This window comes from Dermacentor andersoni, chromosome 1, assembly GCF_023375885.2.
Source record: "Dermacentor andersoni chromosome 1, qqDerAnde1_hic_scaffold, whole genome shotgun sequence".
Taxonomy (NCBI): domain Eukaryota; kingdom Metazoa; phylum Arthropoda; class Arachnida; order Ixodida; family Ixodidae; genus Dermacentor; species Dermacentor andersoni.
The window spans coordinates 343,071,491-343,090,157 of NC_092814.1; the positions used below are offsets into that span (position 1 = coordinate 343,071,491).

At 48.0% G+C, this 18,667-nt stretch overlaps 1 long non-coding RNA gene across 1 annotated transcript; it reads right to left on the bottom strand.

The window, feature by feature from the left end:
• Nucleotides 1-7,801: 7,801 nt before the first annotated feature.
• On the bottom strand, nt 7,802-18,182 carry LOC129381227 (uncharacterized). The gene is made up of 3 exons (XR_008609445.2): nt 18,036-18,182; nt 8,885-8,986; nt 7,802-8,137 (listed from the first exon to the last, which is right to left on the bottom strand). It is a non-coding gene; the product is annotated as an uncharacterized lncRNA (long non-coding RNA).
• Between the last annotated feature and the right edge of the window lie 485 nt (nt 18,183-18,667).

Here is an 18,667-nt window from a genome sequence, read left to right on the forward strand (position 1 = left end):
CTATCAGACGAGGATAGAACGGTTAGTTCAGTGGCTCCACTTGAATAAAGTGAGTGGGAAAGGGAAGAGAACAGGGTTCCTAGTAGCACGTCGAGAAAACCTGATGGTATCCCAATTATGTTAATAAAGACACTGGGCCCAAAATCTAAGCAAGCATTAAGAGAGGTAGTGAGCAAAACGATGGCGGCCGGACAGGCCGCCATTGGAATCCGAACCTGACAACGTTTAACGCTACAACGTTATCTAGTGAGGCGAGTCTAGCAATGCTATTGGAGGAATTAGAGGACAGTAAAGGGGATATAATAGGGCTAAGTGAAGTTAGGAGGACAAGAAAAGCAAATATATAGCTAAAGAGCGGGCACGTCCTGTGCTACCGGGGCTTAGCGGAGAGATGAGAACTAGGAGTCGGATTCCTGATTAATAAGGATGTAGCTGGTAGCATACATGAATTCTATATCATTAACGAGAGGGTGGCAGGTCTTGTTGTGAAACTTAGCAGGTACAAATTGAAGGTTATACAGGTCTACGCCCCTACATCCAGTCATGATGACCAGGAAGTCGAAAGCTTCTATGAAGACGTGGAATCGGCGATGGGTAGAGTGAAAACAAAATACACTATACTGATGGGCGACTTCAACGCCAGGGTAGGCAAGAAGCACGCTGGAGACAAGTCAGTGGGGGAATATGGCATATGCTCTAGGAAAAGCAACGGAGAGGTATTAGTTCAGTAGGCAGAACAGAATAATATGGGGACAATGAATACCTTCTTCCGCAATCAGGATAGCCGAAAGTGGACGTGGAGGAGCCCGAATCCGAGACCAGAAATGAAATAGACTCTATACTCTGCGCTAACCGCGGCCTCATACAAGATGTGGCCGTGCTCGTCAAGGTGCGCTGCAGTGACCGTAGGATGTAAGAACTCGAATTAGCCGAAACTTGGGGAGGGAACGGAAGAAACGGGTACATAAGAAGCCGATTAATGAGTTAGCGCTAAGAGGGAAATTAGAGGAATTCCGGATCAAGCTACAGAACAGGTATTCAGCTTTAACTCAGGAAGATGACCTTAGTGTTGAAGACGTGAACAACAATCTAATGGGCATTATTAAGAAGTGTGCAATAGAAGTCGGTGGTAACTCCGTTAGACAGGATACCAGTAAGCTATCGCAGCAGACGAAAGATCTGATCAAGAAAGGCCAATGTATGAAAACCTCTAACCCTACAGCTAGAATAGAACTGGCAGAACATTCCAAGTTAATCAACAAGCGTAAGACGGCTGACATAAGGAAGTATAATATGGATAGAATTGAACATTCTCTCAGGAACAGAGGAAGCCTAAAAGCAGTGAAGAAGAAACTAGGAATAGGCAAGAATCAGATGTATGCGTTAAGAGGCGCAGCCGGCAATATCATTACTAATATGCAGGAGATAGTTCAAGTAGCTGAGGAGTTCTATAGAGATTTATAAAGTACCAGTGGCACCCACGACGATAATGTGAGAGAGAATAGTCTACAGGAATTTGAAATCCCACAAGTAACGCCGGAAGAAGTAAAGAAAGCCTTGGGAGCTATGTAAAGGGGGAAGACAGCTGAGGAGGATCAGGTAACAGCAGACTTGTTGAAGGATGGTGGGCAGATTGTTCTAGAAAAACTGGCAACCCTGTATACGCAATGCCCTATGACTTCGAGCGTACCGGAATCTTGGAAGAACGCTAACATAATTCTAAACCATAAGATAGGGGACGCCAAAGACTTGAAAAATTATAGACCAATCAGCTTATCGTCCGTTGCCTACAAAGTATTTACTAAGGCAATCACAAATACAATCAGGGACACCTTAGACTTCTGTCAACCAAAGGACTAGGCAGGATTCCGTAAAGCCTACTTAACAATAGACCATATTTACACTATTAATCAGGTTATAGAGAAATGTGCGGAATACAACCAACCCTTATATATAGATTTCATTGGTTACGAGAAAGCGTTTGATTCAGTCGAAACCTCAGCAGTCATGGAGGCATTACGGAATCAGGGTGTAGACGAGTCGTATGTAAAAATGCTGAAAGATATCTATAGCGACTCCACAGCCACCGTAGTCCTCCATAAAGAAAGCAACAAAATCCCAATAAAGAAAGGCGTCATGCAGGGAGATACGAGATCTCCAATGCTATTCACAGCGTGTTTACAGGACGTATTCAGAGACCTGGATCGGGAAGAACTGGGGATAAGAATTGATGGCAAATACCTTAGTAACTTGCGATTCGCTGATGATATTGGCTTGCTTAGTAACTCAGGGGACCAATTGCAATGCATGCTCACTGACCTGGAGAGGCAAAGCAGAAGAGTGGCTCTCAAAATTAATCTGCAGAAAACTAATGTTTAACAGTCTCGGGAAGAAAACAGCAGTTTAGGATAGGTAGCGAGGCACTGGAAGTTGTAAGGGAATACATCTATTTAGGACAGGTAGTGACCGCGGATCCGGATCTTGAGACTGAAATAATCAGAAGAATGGGTTGGGTTCCGTTTGGCAGGCATTCTCAGATAATGAACAGCAGGTTACCATTATTTTTCAAAAGGAAAGTGTATAACAGATGTGTCTTACCAGTACTCACGTACGGGGTAGAAACGTGGCGGCTTACGAAAAGGGTTCTACTTAAATTGAGGACGAAGCAACGAGCTTTGCAAAGAAGAATGATGGGGGTAATGTTAAGGGATAAGAAAAGAGCACATTGGGTGAGGGAACAAACGCGAGTTAATGACATCTTAGTTGAAATCAAGAAAACGAAATGGGCATGGGCAGCACATGTAATGAGGAAGGAAGATAACCGATGGTCATTAAGGGTTACGGACTTGATTCCAAGGGAAGGGAAGCGTAGCAGGGGGCGGCAGAAAGTTAGGGTGGCGGATGAGATTAAGAAGTTTGCAGGGACAACATGGCTACAAATAGTACATGATCGGGGTAGTTGGAGAAGTATGGGAGAGGCCTTTGCCCTGCAGTGGGCGCAGCCAGGCTGATGATGACCTGGTAGTTGGAAAAGTATGGGAGAGGTCTTTGCCCTTCAGTGGGCGTAACCAGGCTGTTGTTGATGATGATGATGATGATGATGATGATGATCAAACCGATATTGGACGGTAATGCTCCCGATGTGTGGAGACAAAGCAGGATGAACATGGCATATATAGGGGAAAGGGGGACAAAGCCGACATAGAGAACTACCGTCCCATAACAGTGATGTCAGTGATTTACAGGGTGGTGATGTAGATTGTAAAGAACAGACTGCGGGAATGGGTGGAGAGCGAGTAGGTTCTGGAGGAACTACAATACTGGGTCCGGAAACAGAGGAGGTTAGAAGACAATGTGTGCTCATTGACGCAATGTATCCAGATAGCAGAAAATGAACACAAGCTCCTATGACTAGCATTTCTCGATATCAAAGGAGCCTATGACAGTGCAATCCAAGATCATATGTGGGACATACTGGGCAGACTAGTCGTGGAAGATAGAGCAAATAATCTTTTGAAAGATATCAATAAAAGTAACAAGGCGTTTATAAAACGGGAAAAAATATCTGGGCACACAGGCAGGGGTGCCCCCTGTCATGTTAGTTGTTCATGTTGTATATACAAGGATTAAAGACCAAAGTAGAGAAGAGTAGACTTGGCTTCAACCTTTCTTTTTTCAGGCAAGGAGAATGAATTGAACAGTAAATACCAGGACTGATGTAAGCGGACGGTATTGCGCTTAGGGCAGACAACAAGGAAGATTTGCACGGGTTGATAGACACCTGCAGTAAACATGGACATAGGTCAGGTTTAAAGTTTCGAAAAGAAAAATCGGCAGTCATGACTTATAATGATAATCAGGACAGCCAGCATAGGATACAAGAAGTTACACTAGAGGTAGTGGATAAGAACAAATATCTTAGCGTGTGGATAAACAATGGGGCCGAGTACCTACTGGAACATCGATAATATGCAACAACTAAAGTGAGCTGGAATGCAGCTGCAATGAAGAATAACGCACTGTGGAACTACAATAGGTACGAGGTGGTTAGAGGGATCTGTAAAGGGGCGATGGTGCCTAGTGTGACATCCGGCTTTGCGGTTTAGTGCATGAGATCAGAGGTTCGAGCAAGGTTGGAAATTAAGCAACAGGAATTAGGTAGCCATTCTTTGGGAGCACACGGAAATACACAAAATCAACGGGTGCAGGGTGACATGGGATGGACATCATTCGAGAGCAGCGAAGCTAGCAGCAAGATTGAATTGGAGGAGCGATTGAGAGAAATGGCAGGAAAGCCGTGGGCAAGGAAAGTTTTCAGTTATTTGTACATGGTGAAAGTTGACATAAAATGGAGGAAGCGAACCAGAAAAATGTCAAGCAAATATTTGGACAACCACAGGGAAGCACGCCAAGAAACATCGGTTAAGAACAAGGTTAAAGGTACAAAGAGGGTTTTCTCCCTCGCCGCCGCTCCACGGAGCGGTAGCAAGGGAGAAAACACCCCTTGCTGACGGCGTCGAGGCCGTAGATATGCTTGGAGAGATGCGCATCTGACATCGTGGAGGTGGTGAAGATGAGACGATTGATTGTTGGCCCAGAAGTGTATTGCCAGCTAGAGGAAGCTGCACGAAAATCAAGCTAAGTGGTTATATATTTTTATGTCGGCTTTACACACCGGGCGTTTCTCTGTAGCATAATACGATCGAGATGTAGCTATGGCGGAGGCAGGCTGTTTAGGAGAGTTTGTGTGGCGCATTGCATAGGCCTTGAGATGTGGTATTCGGCCGAGTGAGTGGACGCAGTGCCTAAGCGCTTTCCCTTACTACGCTTCTCATTTTTTTTTTTTGCGCTCGCTTTTCCTTACAAAAGAAACGCTTTTCATCTTCGTCGTCATTGCATGGCTAAGTTCTCTGGCCGAGCGCTAAATTCACAGAAGTCTTCATGTACAGACATCACCGTCGTAATAACAATTTTGCAGTGAATTTTCTCCGGCCTGATGTGCCGCCCAAATAAATTTATTTGGGGCGCTCGCACGCATGTCACTTATACATTATGAAATTCCCTCTGCATCAGTGGTTCTGAAGCGACTTTTTTTAAGCCTCGTACTACTCAGTCTGTCCCTTGGAAGTGTTGCTGCTGAAGGCCCTCTGCGACTAGCATATATGTTGACTTGCGGCAAGTGATTTGTTTTTATAATCTGTCCTGAGCTTCCGCGTGTGATTTACCGTATTTTTCAGAAGTACGCCGTACTGCTGCGTGCCGTGCTCTAAATCGAGCACCAAGAAAAAGGTTAGTCTAAACTTTCACTAGTTTCCAGCCGATGAAACTCTCCGGCAAAGATGGCTTAAACCCATATCCAGGGCAAATATTTCTTTCCCGACGATGGGTCCGCCAGAAGCGTCGTCTCCTCAGTACCCCCTCCTTGAGCACTGACTCCATTTCCGAGTCCGGAAATTAGAACCGGCGCTTGAATGTCCCTAGAGTTTTTCCTGGCTACCAGAGCTATACGCAGTCACAGATACCAAAAGTCATACACAAATGTTTGCGGGCAGAAGATTCTAAAAACAACACACACACACACACACACACACACACACACACACACACACACACACACACACACGCACACGCACACGCACACGCACGCACACACACACACACACACACACACACACACACACACACACACACACACGCACACACGCACGCACGCACGCACGCACGCACACACACACGCACACACACACGCACACACACACACACACACACACACACACACACACACACACACACACACAGTATGACGATATAAAGGAAGCAGGCAACGAAGCCAAGGAAAGCAACGGGGAAATTAGTTGTGGCTGGAATTAGGCCCGCATTTTAGCCCTCTATTTGTAATTTTACGACACTTTTATAGTTAAAGTGAACTTCAGATATATGTCTCAGAATTTATTCCGTGTAATGCAGTATTTAGCATTGTAGGGCTGTCTAAACACAGACTGAAAATAACGAATAACACAGCATGCCTTCTTATAGTTGTCTGGTACTGTATGTAGTACTATCTGACAGCAACCTCGGAATGGATTCCTGCTCCCGGTCACTATTCTTAAACAATTTTCACAGCTCTTTCGTGTTGTCTGAAGTTTTAAGCCATGTGAATCGTAAAAGCTTTTTTTGGTTTAAGTAACCTTAAGTTAATCTCCCCATTAATCATAATTTCATGCACCCGTGGCTTTTCACTTCTCCTGTAGGAAACACGATGGAAATGTAGTTTTTAATTAGCTTTCTAGCACCGTTATTCATCCAAGGCTTTTCTTGACGCCTATATCGTGTTATGACTTTAGAAGGGACAAAAGCGTTTTTGAACGAAATGAATTTATTTGTCAAAGCAGTCACATGCTATCGCAATCACTGGAATATTCTGTATTCAAGAACATAGGGAAATACAATGTAAGTTCGCATGTTAATGGTGCATTGTCTTCATTATCATAAAGATAAACTTTCCTGGGCCCTCTATATATGGTGCTCTGGCGGCGAAATGCGTACTTACTAGTTAGTGAGTATACAATGTCCCCTATGTTTGCCTTGGTGTAACCATTTCTTCGCTACTCATGCTATGATTACCCATATGTAGCTGATCATAGTGAAGCTGAAACGAGGCCCCTCCCCCCCCCCCCCCCCCCCCCCCGTTCCTCCTGTGCTGCAGCAGCTTTGATCGTGCATGCCGAACACAAGGGGTGAAATCTTCGTGGATCACTTATTGCGACACTTTCAACTTCCGCATTCCGACACAACAAGCATTACTAATCTTTGTCATGAGTAATGCCATAATCACTGGTCCATTCTTATTTCCGCCGAACTTTCGCCCTGTGCGCATGCTCAATTCTGCCTTGAGGAAAATATTCGCCTAATTCCTTCTGGAAAAAGGTCAGGTCTTTATTTCCAGAGTTAGTCCAACTTTCGGTCGCGCTTTTGGGTAGGCCGAAAATACAAGATTTTTCCGTAACCTATTGCTACCATCAAGCGACGCTTTCATTTCGCTTCAGTCACGAGCGAGTGATTTGTTTTTCGCACTTTTAGCGCGGCACCATGTTTAACTACGAGTAAAGCCCCTTGCAGAACGATTACTCTGCGCAACACATTTTGCGTTTACGATTGTTTACCAACGTTTGCGTATGCACCTTGGTGTCATGGTACCCGATGGCAGTGACTTTACCTTCGCATGACCGCGTAACGGGGCATCGCTTTCCGTTCAGATGATGCTTCCCACAGATGTCAGCGCTTCATCACATTCACATAACACGCGACGTACCCCTCAACGGGCTTGCGTTTATTGCACATTCGAGCTGACGCCTAATATAGCATTCACACAATGGCATGTAGAGAACGCAGAAACGCAAATGAAAAGAATGCCTCGTGATAGGCGAGTCTATTCTCTGTACGCATGTCAAAAGTGCATGTCAAAAGTTTTTAACCGACTGCTTTAATCGGCACATATTTAGTTTAATTATGGTTGCTGGCGCTTTTGCAAGGCATATTCATTTTGATCGAATCATAAGGGTGGCACCGTTTTCCAGATATCCACCGCGAAAGTTGCACTATGACTCCTGTGTCGCTTTTGCTCTTACTTTAACACCGTTTGATGCATTTAAGAACAAGACTACCAGAACATCGCGGTACACGTACACGACAGCGAAGCACACTGTAATCATTTCAGTAGTTCACTCACTTTTCGCGAGTGTTGATAGTAAAGGTATAGGACAGGTCAGACTTCGGCACAGCTTTAATTCATCTCTTCTCGGATACGACAGCGTTTTAGCATAGTCCTCACGCGAGTAGACAATCAAAACCATATTTATTGATATATTACAGAAGTAGTAGAACAAAAAGTGACTAATCACGAAAGCAAAAGCGTAAATATAAGCTTCCTGGCCACGCGCGCGTACTCTTTCTAGGGAAAGAGTAGCCCACGTGACCTCGTTCGGCAACACTGGATCGCTGGAGGCGCAGGAGCTGCAGCATGCCATGCACTTCACGAAGGCTGCGCTGCTCGCGGCGGTGCTGCTGCGTGCGATTCTCCGGTATCGAGCAGCCACCGCAGCGTCGCCGAAGGGCAGCACGCCGGCAGGTCGGGGCACTGCGAGGGTCAAATGTCAACCAACCACCCCCGTGGGTCTCACATTTAGTAAAACAATATAAATACTACTGTTCATTGGATTAAAATCTCGCTCGAGGACAGTGTTGAGTGTCGAAGTGCGCAGGCCAATTCCAACGAAGCCGAGCAAATTCGCCGATTTTAATGCATGCAAGTAACCGGGCATGCGTGCATAGTCGTTAACGAGCAACATGTCGTTCTAGCAGTTGACGACGATTCTGGTATTGGGCTCCTAAACACGAGGTCGCGGGACCGAATCCCAGCCACGAGGGCCGCGCATTACGATGGGGACGAAATGCAACACAAAAACAACACCTGTGTACTTAGATTTGGGTGCACGGTAAAGAACCCCAGCTGGTCCAAATTTCGGGAGTCCCCTCGTACGGCTTGCATCATAATCAGATCGTGGTTTTCGCACCTAAAACCCTGCATTACATTTTTTGAACGATTCTCCCTCAGTCTTGCGACCCTTGGTGCCTCATGTCTTCCAGTACTGCAGAATCTGTGGCTCGGAAGCAATCGTTTCCAAACCCTGACCGCGACCTATGCCAATGGCAACGCTTCCAAAAGGAATTGGACAAACGTGCAACATTTCCCATCTTGTTTCGCGAAGGTTAATCGTAAGATGTCATTAAATTCTGCTGAAACACTCACACGCCAAATAATTGATAAGTAAGCTCTAACGTTCGATTCTCAGTAGAACGACGCCAATGGCCGATGTGCACATACCGTACATTACCTCCTCAATGACGCCAGTTGTGCTACTGCGTGCGATTCTCAGGCGTCGAGCACCTTCTGCAGCTTCGCCGAAGCACAGCATGGCCACAGGTCCTGGCACCGTGACAGCACAAAAGAAGCCTTTTGTAATCCTTGGGTGGCACTTGTATTGTGTGACAAATCCACTAACACGGCCCGAGCTCACTCGAAGCGCAGAACAGAGGCGGGTATGAAATTATAAGTTCCGGGGCAGTCGGGCGACGGGAAGAAAACATTTCCTAGCGAAATAATCCAATTTGAACAAGAACACCTGCACCATGAACACCACAACTCCTCCTTTATTCCAGTTGCGTCCAGCGTTCCTCAAGGGAGTGTGCTTTGTGCTTTGCTTTTTATAGTCTATATTATTGATTTGCCTGACTGCATGTCGTCCAGAATAAGACGGTTCGCCGATGATTCAGCAATTTTCCGTAAAATTTCTACTGACTCTAACCGAGAAGCGTTCCAACCACACCTAAACGCATTGACTACATGGTGTTCAGACTGGCAAATGACCTTTAATTATGCTAAAGCTAAGTGCATGTCATTTTCACGCTCTTCGTCTCGTATTGCAACGTCATACTCTCTTGATAATAAGACTGTTGAGGAGTCAGTTTGCAATGGGATCCTACATATGTTCGTCATCACATCAGCGTTACACTTGCATGTGTTACCCGCAAATTTGAAATAATAAAACACAGACTAAAGCAAGTGCGTTTACACTTAAAAAAACATCTAGCATATACACCGCATTAGTGATACCTCAAAGTCGAATATGCATGCGCCACCTGGGATCCGAACCAGGAGTCCATCGTACGTAACCTTGAATACTTGTAAGCCGTGCTCCTTGCTTTATCTTTTACAAATTATCCTCCGTACTCTAGTGCTGCATGTTTAAAGAATCCTGCCGAATTGCATCCGCTATCACTACGCCGCAAACACGTGCGCCTATCGCTCTTTCATAAACTTCACCATCACGACCGTTTGCATTGATGGTTTCTTTCACTCACACTCTGTCATTTTCTCTCGCCGAGATCACTGTTACGTTTCGCCTACAACGCGCGGTAATGCCGGCGCGGATGCAACGGACGCCGGGGCTTCGTTCAAAGCGGCGGACATTTTGGCCCGTTCGACGCCGCCGCAACGCCTCCCCGCCAAGCGTGTCCAGGCGTGTTTCAGTGCCACGTGTCTTCGTATGTGCGTGTGTGTGTGTGTGCCCACGCTTGTCAAAGCGCGGCAGCCGGGGAGCGGAGCTCCCCAAGTGAGGAGCCAGCAGGTCTGTCCGTCGGCGGGTTGGCGATGCGTCACTACACTCGGCTCACCATGTCTCTCGGCTCGACCGTGCGCGCCGTCGTGGGCTCATGCTCCGCCGTCGCGTGGGCTCATCCCGTGACCTTCCTTCTGGCCCGCGACGCCGAGAGTATAAGAGCAGCTGCCCCCGGACGCCAGGAGAGAGGCTCCGATTTGTACTGTTGAGTTACGTGCTCTCCCGTCTCTCCACTTCGGTCGACCTGACCGGCCGCTCTTTTGCTATGTTAGAATAAACAAGTTGTTCTGTTACCAGTCTTCTCTTGCTTTGCCGGGACCTTCGGATGCTTCCAGTGCCCCAGGCCGCCAGGCCAACGCTACCCTTGGGGCTTGCGACCCATTGGCAATAACGGGCGTCAGCACCGAGACCCCAACATCTGGTTGCCAGCGGTGAGATCGCGACAACGGAGGCCAGCAGCAAAGAGATGCGGTTGACTGTATGCTGAGCAGCTCAACGACCATCCGGGAGCAGTGCAACGAGCCCTGTGTGATGACTGGTTGCCTGCAGCGGAACGACTGCGCTGAAGTCTTGGCTGCAAGGTTTGGTGAGTGCGGGACTTTCTTCTTCTGAGTTTTGCCAGGCTTTTGTTAGTGTTAGAAACAGAGCTGGTAATTGTGGTTGTCGTTGCTACCGGGTTAGTTTGCGGCAAGACAATAGTAGGCAGTAGAGAAAGCAGCATTCAGAGCAGCCATGGATTTGAAGTCGTTGCGCAAACCGATATTGCTGGAGCTTGCAAGAGAGTTGGGTCTGGATGTCTCAGACAAACTCAGAAAACCAGAACTGCTAAGGGCTATTCTTGAGTTAGAAGCTGAGGATGACGAGCTGTCGGAATGCCTTGAGACCATTGAGGAGAGGGAGGAGCAAAAAGAGAAACAGGAGCGCGAACTTAAAGAACAGAAAGAGAAAGATGAGCGCGAACGAAAAGAACAGAAAGAAAAAGAAGAGCGCGAACACGCTTTGGAAATGAAGCGTCTCGAGGTAGAGATGGAACGCGCTCGTAATGGAAGTCAGGCACACGGTGCAGGAGAACGAGTATTGTTCAAAATGACTGACCTGATGCGGCCGTTTAAGCTTGGAGAGGACATTGGTTTGTTCCTGGTTAACTTTGAGCGAACGTGCGAGAAGCAGGGGTTCTCTCGGGAAACGTGGCCACAGCGCTTGCTCACTTTGCTACCCGGCGAGGCGGCCGACGTAGTCGCTCGCTTGGAGAGAGAGGAGGCAGAGGATTTCGACAAAGTGAAATCGAGTCTGCTAAAAAAGTACCGGCTGTCAGCGGAGGCGTTCCGTCGGAAGTTTCGGGAAAACGAGAAAGGCAGAAGTGAGTCATATACAGAGTTTGCGTACAGGCTTATGTCAAACATGCAGGAGTGGCTCAAAGAAGAGAAAGCGTTTGGTGACCACGAGAAAGTTCTGCAGTGTTTCGGGCTAGAACAGTTTTATAGTCGGTTACCTGAGAACGTGCGGTACTGGGTCTTGGATAGGCCAGACGTTAGTACGGTGGCTAGAGCCGCTGAGCTAGCCGAGGAGTTTGTGACGCGTCGGGCTCGCGGAGCTAAGGACGGTCAAAAGGGTGAATTTGGCTCCAAGTTGGAGAGGCCGAAGTTCACACCCATGAGAGCAAAGGGGGATACACGTAGTGCGGATGCGAGTGAAAGCAGTCCGACCGAACGTAAGGAGACGGCGGCAACCGAAGCCGAACGCAGAAAGCGGTTCGAGACGAGGCAAGCGCGCGTTTGTTATACGTGCCAGAAGCCGGGTCACTTTTCGGCGCAGTGTCCAGAGACAAAAACACAAGTCGTGTTTTTGTCTATATGCAGCACTGACGAGAACATGAAGCTTCTCGAGCCTTACATGCGAGACCTCCTCGTGAACGGGAAAGAGTGCCGAGTGCTTCGCGATTCCGCAGCTACAATGGATGTAGTTCACCCCTCTTACGTAGAACCCGAAATGTTCACGGGCGAGTGCGCATGGATCAAGCAAGCAGTGGAAGCTCATAGCGTGTGTCTGCCGGTAGCAAAAGTGCTTATTGAAGGACCTTTCGGAGCACTTGAGACGGAGGCCGCAGTGTCATCTATGCTGCCCCCCCAGTACCCGTACCTATTTTCGAACAGGTCCGATCACCTCCTGCGCGAGAAGGGGCTTTTGTTTGGTGAGGCTAGCGTTCAGGCCTTAACCAGATCGAAGGTTCGGGAGCTCGCTGCAAAGGCGGTAGTTGCGGGGCCGACGTTGTTGAATGATGAGAAAGGGTCAGAGGCGCAGCAAGCTGGTATTCAGAGCACGCCCGAACGGGATAAAATTGAGCCTGTAGCGTTAAAGGCAGCAGATACTGGAGAGGAAATTCCCGACACGGGAAAGTTAGAAGAGCTGTCTCCAGATTTGCTCATCGCGCCTACGTCAGACGGACTTAACAGGTTGCTAAAAGTCAGCCGGTCGGCTTTGATAGCCGAGCAAAAGAAGGATGGCAGCCTAGAAAACATACGCTGCATTATCAAGGAAGGTATCGCCAAGAAAAATGCTCGCTTTGTGGAAAGAGGTGGGGTCCTGTACCGGAAGTATCTAGACCGCAGGGGAGTGGAGTTCGATCAGCTGATCGTGCCTCAATGCTATCGTCAGGATCTGTTGCGCTTGTCGCATGGGGGTTCGTGGTCCGGACACCTAGGAGTTAAGAAAACTAAGGACCGTCTCTTGCAGGAGTACTATTGGCCAGGGTGTTTTCGGGACGCAGACCACTTTGTGAAGACATGCGACACCTGTCAGCGGGTGGGCAAGCCAGGGGACAAATCGAGGGCGCCGTTGAAGTTGGTACCTATCATTACGGAGCCTTTTAGACGGCTCGTTATTGATACAGTGGGACCTCTGCCGGTAACAGCCACGGGGTACCGACACATTTTGACTGTGATCTGCCCAGCGACAAAGTTCCCTGAAGCAGTGCCGCTTAAAGAACTCAGCTCAGTTGAGATAGTCAATGCACTACTGTCCATATTTGCGCGAGTTGGTTTTCCTGCAGAAATCCAGTAAGATCAGGGTACAGTGTTTACTAGCGCTTTGACGACAGCCTTTCTCGAAAGGTGCGGGGTAAGGCTGTTACACAGCTCAGTGCACCACCCCCAGTCGAATTCCGTTGAGAAGCTCCACTCCGTCATGAAGCGCGTGTTGAGAGCATTGTGTTTTGAACATCAAACTGACTGGGAGCTGTGTCTGCCTGGAGTGATGTTTGCATTAAGGACCGCGCCGCATGCGGCTACGGGGTTTTCGCCAGCTGAGCTGGTGTACGGTCGCTCGCTGCGATCTCCGCTTCGCATGCTTCGAGAATCATGGGAAGGCAGGGGCGACGACCCAGTCGTGGTAGAGTACGTGCTTAAGCTCCTCGAACGCTTAAGAAGGGCACAGGAGTTGTCAGGTGAAGCAATGGCAGAGGCCCAGCAGAGGGCCAAGGTTTATTATGATCGGACAGCCAGGGCCCGTCGTTTTGAGGTGGGCGATGAGGTCATGATATTGCGCACATCGCTAAAGAACAAACTCGACGTGCAGTGGGAGGGCCCAGCACGGATTGTTCAAAAACTGTCGGACGTTAACTACGTGGTGAGTCTGCCAGGAAAGCGGAAAGCACAGCAAGTTTACCACTGTAATCTGCTCAAACCCTATAAGCAACGGGAAGCTGTGGTGTGCATGATGGTAAACGTGCCCGAAGAGCTTCCGGTCGAGCTTCCGGGACTAGGCTCAGTGACGAACAGGAAAGACACCGATCAAGTCATTAGTGACTTAATAAGTAAAGCATCGCTGTCGCCTGAGCAGAAAACCGAACTACACCAGCTCTTACAAGAGTTTCAAGGTCTGTTCTCTGAGAGGCCTGGTAGGACTTCTGTCCTTACTCATGACATAGAACTTACCTCCCCAGAGCCAGTACGATCCAAGGCGTACCGGGTGTCACCCCGCCAGAGCGATATTATGGAGGCTGAGGTAAAGAAAATGCTACAGCTCGGTGTTATTGAGGCGGGTGAGAGTGATTATACCTCCCCTTTGATTTTAGTTGAGGTACCGGGCAAGGAACCTCGTCCTTGCGTCGACTACCGCAGGCTTAATTCCATCACTAAGGATCAAATTTATCCGATCCCTAACATCGAGGAGCGCCTTGAGAGAGTGAGTAGCGCTCGGTTTATTTCCACCCTAGATCTTGTCAGGGGTTATTGGCAGGTTCCACTTACAGAAGAGGCTAGTAGGTATGCGGCGTTCATTTCGCCAATGGGGACATTCCGTCCTAAAGTTTTGAGTTTTGGTTTGAAGAACGCGCCATACTGCTTTTCAAGCCTCATGGATAAAGTGTTGCGGGGACAGCAAGAATTCGCTTTACCGTATCTAGACGACGTAGCGATATTCTCCGCATCCTGGCCTGAACATATGGCGCACTTGCGGGCAGTGCTAACCCGCCTGCGCGATGCGGGCTTGACAGTCAAGGCTCCCAAGTGCCAGTTAGCACAGGCCGAGGTTGTCTACCTCGGACACGTGATTGGTCGGGGTCGACGCCGCCCCTCTGAAATAAAGGTGGCCGCTGTGCGAGACTTCCCGCAACCGCGCACGAAGACCGATATTCGGTCGTTCTTAGGTGTCGCCGGCTACTATCAGAGGTACATCCCCAGGTACTCTGATATCGCGGCTCCCTTGACGGATGCTCTAAGAAAGACAGAGCCGCAAACAGTCGTCTGGGATGAGACGAAGGAAAGAGCTTTTAGCGCCCTAAAGAGCGCCCTAACAAGCCAGCCTGTGCTACGATCGCCCGACTACACAAAAGGGTTCGTTGTTCAGTGTGATGCTAGTGAGCGAGGCATGGGCGTTGTACTGTGCCAACGGGAAAATGGAGAAGTAGAACACCCCGTCCTGTATGCTAGTCGTAAGCTGACGAGTCGTGAGCAGGCGTATAGCGCCACCGAGAAAGAGTGTGCGTGTATCGTGTGGGCCGTTCAGAAATTGTCATGTTACCTAGCCGGCTCGAGGTTTATCATTGAAACGGATCACTGCCCTCTCCAATGGCTGCAGACCATCTCTCCCAAAAATGGCCGCCTCCTGCGCTGGAGCCTCGCTTTGCAACAATATTCCTTTGAGGTACGTTACAAAAAGGGGAGTCTCAACGGTAACGCCGATGGCTTAAGTCGAAGCCCCTCACGTGGGAATCAGCCTCAAAATTGCTTGTTACTGATGTTTTTCTTCCTGAGGCAGGATTTTTAACCTATTGCTTTCGTGTAGTGTTTCAAAGTGATGATGTGCTTTCTAGTGCAATTTTCCGATTTGTGGACGCGTTCTGAGTGCTGCTAAACTACTGTAAGGAACTAGGCAGCAGTATAAAAGGGGAAAGAGCCTGGCAGGGCTTAGTGAGGGTTGTGCCGTGCTTGCTGACTGAGCGGTTGACTTTCGGCGTAGTTCTAACGCTTGCCGGAAACGAGAACAAAAATGTCAAACTCTCCCGAAGTCACTTTGCAGTGTCCTGTGTGCACCTGAACGTGAGAACGAGGCCTTCTCTGTGCGCTGCGCTCAAGAAACGCCAAAGGACGCCCGACTTCGGTTATGAGCATCATCGAGCGACATCCCTCCGGACAGCGGATGCAGTCCCCTGACCATCGGGATCTCCTTCCCCCGGCGGGGCGGTCTGTTACGTTTCGCCTACAACGCGCGGTAATGCCGGCGCGGATGCAACGGACGCCGGGGCTTCGTTCAAAGCGGCGGACATTTTGGCCCGTGCGACGCCGCCGCAACGCTTCCCCGCCAAGCGTGTCCAGGCGTGTTTCAGTGCCACGTGTCTTCGAGTGTGCGTGTGTGTGTGTGTGCCCACGCTTGTCAAAGCGCGGCAGCCGGGGAGCGGAGCTCCCCAAGTGAGGGTTGGCGATGCGTCACTACACTCGGTTCAGCAGGTCTCTCGGCTCGACCGTGCGCGCCGTCGTGGGCTCATGCTCCGCCGTCCCGTGACCTTCATCCCGTGACCTTCTTCCCGTGACCTTCCCTTTTGGACCGCGACGCCGAGGGTGTAAGAGCAGCTGCCCCCGGACGCCAGGAGAGAGGCTCCGATTTCTTCTGTTGAGTTACGTGCTCTCCCGTCTCTCCACTTCGGTCGACCTGACCGGCCGCTCTTTTGCTATGTTAGAATAAACAAGTTGTTCTGTTACCAGTCTTCTCTTGCTTTGCCGGGACCTTCGGATGCTTCCAGTGCCCCAGGCCGCCAGGCCAACGCTACCCTTGGGGCTTGCGACCCATTGGCAATAACGGGCGTCAGCACCGAGACCCCAACATCACCCTCTCTAAGTCAAAGCACGGTGTGTATCACTCAGATCTTTGCGCTCAGTCATTTATCCGCAGATTCATACTTTGCTAGAATAACCTCCTACTGAAGTTCACACCGACAAATCCTGCTTACGTATGTCATAATGTGATGTCTCTGTGCAATGTGAAAGTTTTTTTCTTTTCTTTTTGAATGAGTTATATTCTATGTTGTGTTCCTCCGGTACCTTTGCCATCCGGTAGATTTTGTTTTCGAATTATCCTCTTTGAGTGCCTTGTACGTATTATGAATTCTAGGTGTTTCAATTTTCAAATTTCTTCTAATATACTGTTAATTTGGTTTTATCCAAACTTTGATTGTACTACGCATAGTCGTGTCTGCGTATTTAGTCGCGTATTTAGGCGCGTTTGTTGCATTTTTCTCAGAAATTGTTATGACAGTATGTTCGTGTTCCCCCCTCCCTCAATTCTAATACCCTCTTCCGCAGGGCATTCAGTGGTGTTATTGAATAAATAAATGAATAAATAAATCAATAAACAGTAATAATTTTGTATATATTATTTATGTATTAATTAATTACTTAATTATTTAATCACTTAATAGATTGATTGATTAATTAATTATTAATATTTCATAATTGCCTTATTATTTATTATTATTAATAAATAAATTATGGCTTATTTAATACAGGTCATTTACAGTGTATTTCTCTTCGTACTTATACGTACGAATTCCTTAGGAACTCTAAGACACTGTTCGACTGTTTCGCTAAAACAGCGCAGCCTTCATCAGCTGCTATTCGAAATTCTATTGTTCGTGGGCAAAGTTGTGATTTCGTTTCCATACCCTATTTCAATTGACGCAACAGAAACGTGAAAACTGCTTCAACTGGTTTTGTTTTTTTCTCGTGGCTAACATGTGAAAAAGGGTTCCGGTGATTTTACATATGATCGGTCAGACACAATAGCACGACCGAAGAAGCGCATGCCCTTGAATGAGCGGCCATAGCTGAATACAATGAGGTGGCGCCACTAGCAATTTCCCCGACGTTGTACAGTTGAGCACATTGAGTTGAGCACACATTTTCTGTGCTCGTACAATGTGCTGTATATTAAACTGTGCTATACGCTAGGTCAAGAGATGGGGGTATAATTTACGTATAAAAATTCAAAAGAATACACCGAGGAACGGTACCCTCTGGTATACTCATTTTCGTGTATTTAGTGCTGAGGAAGTGAAGTCTTTCATTGTAACACATTACCGTCTGTTTAAAAGGCAAAGCGTAATTATATCGAAAGATTCGTAAAAAAAACCTACACTTTGGATGATTCTCTGTAAGAATGTCATAACAAACCGTGTCAGTTGATTTATATCGATAAATATTACGACTGCAATTCGACTGTAGTGGAGTTCTTGGTTCTTTGGGTGAGAACAAGATCAGCTATAGCAGTTTGCCTACTGGTGGGTAGTGCTGATGTTATGTCTGATTCCAAAGCCTTTTATATATGTATAGAATACTTCCTCGAAAATCTGATTGAATTGATCACCTTTGATGGATCCAGTGGGGCGATAGCTTAGAAAGCAGAGGAACAATGGGCGCTGTCGTCAGAGCCACCTCGGAGGATCGCGTGACACCAGCAGGACGTGCCCAACAGCAGAGCCGCCGTTCCCACCATCGACCACGCATAGGCGGAGCGGGCTGCAAAGTTAGGAAGTGAGGAACATGTTCAAGGCATGCCTATCTTTGTCACCATCCTTATCTTGCGGCCCTCAGACCATCATGTAAGTGCTTGAACCATGCCACTGCAGGCCACCTCTGAATCCTTGTGGTAGAAAACCAGACGGCAGCGCAAGGCCATCGCTCTCTGGGCTGGAACGGCTTCTTTTGACTAGTAGCAATTCTTAATCAGTAACGCGCTTCACCGGAGTAAACTTTTTCACTGCTTCGCAGCTGCCCAACGATAATCGCAAGGGTGAAGAATGCGGACGCGGTTACGAAGGACGATTACCGATGCTTCAGTACACAGGTTGATGGTAGACCATGATAAGTCAAAGTTTATTGATAATTGTTTGCAGGTAAACCAGAGGCGCATGCTTTTCATTAACCAGCAATGTCCCGTGTTACTACAGTTCGCAACAATTTTCAAGCGGCTTGTCCTTCTCTCGCGAGGAACGCAAA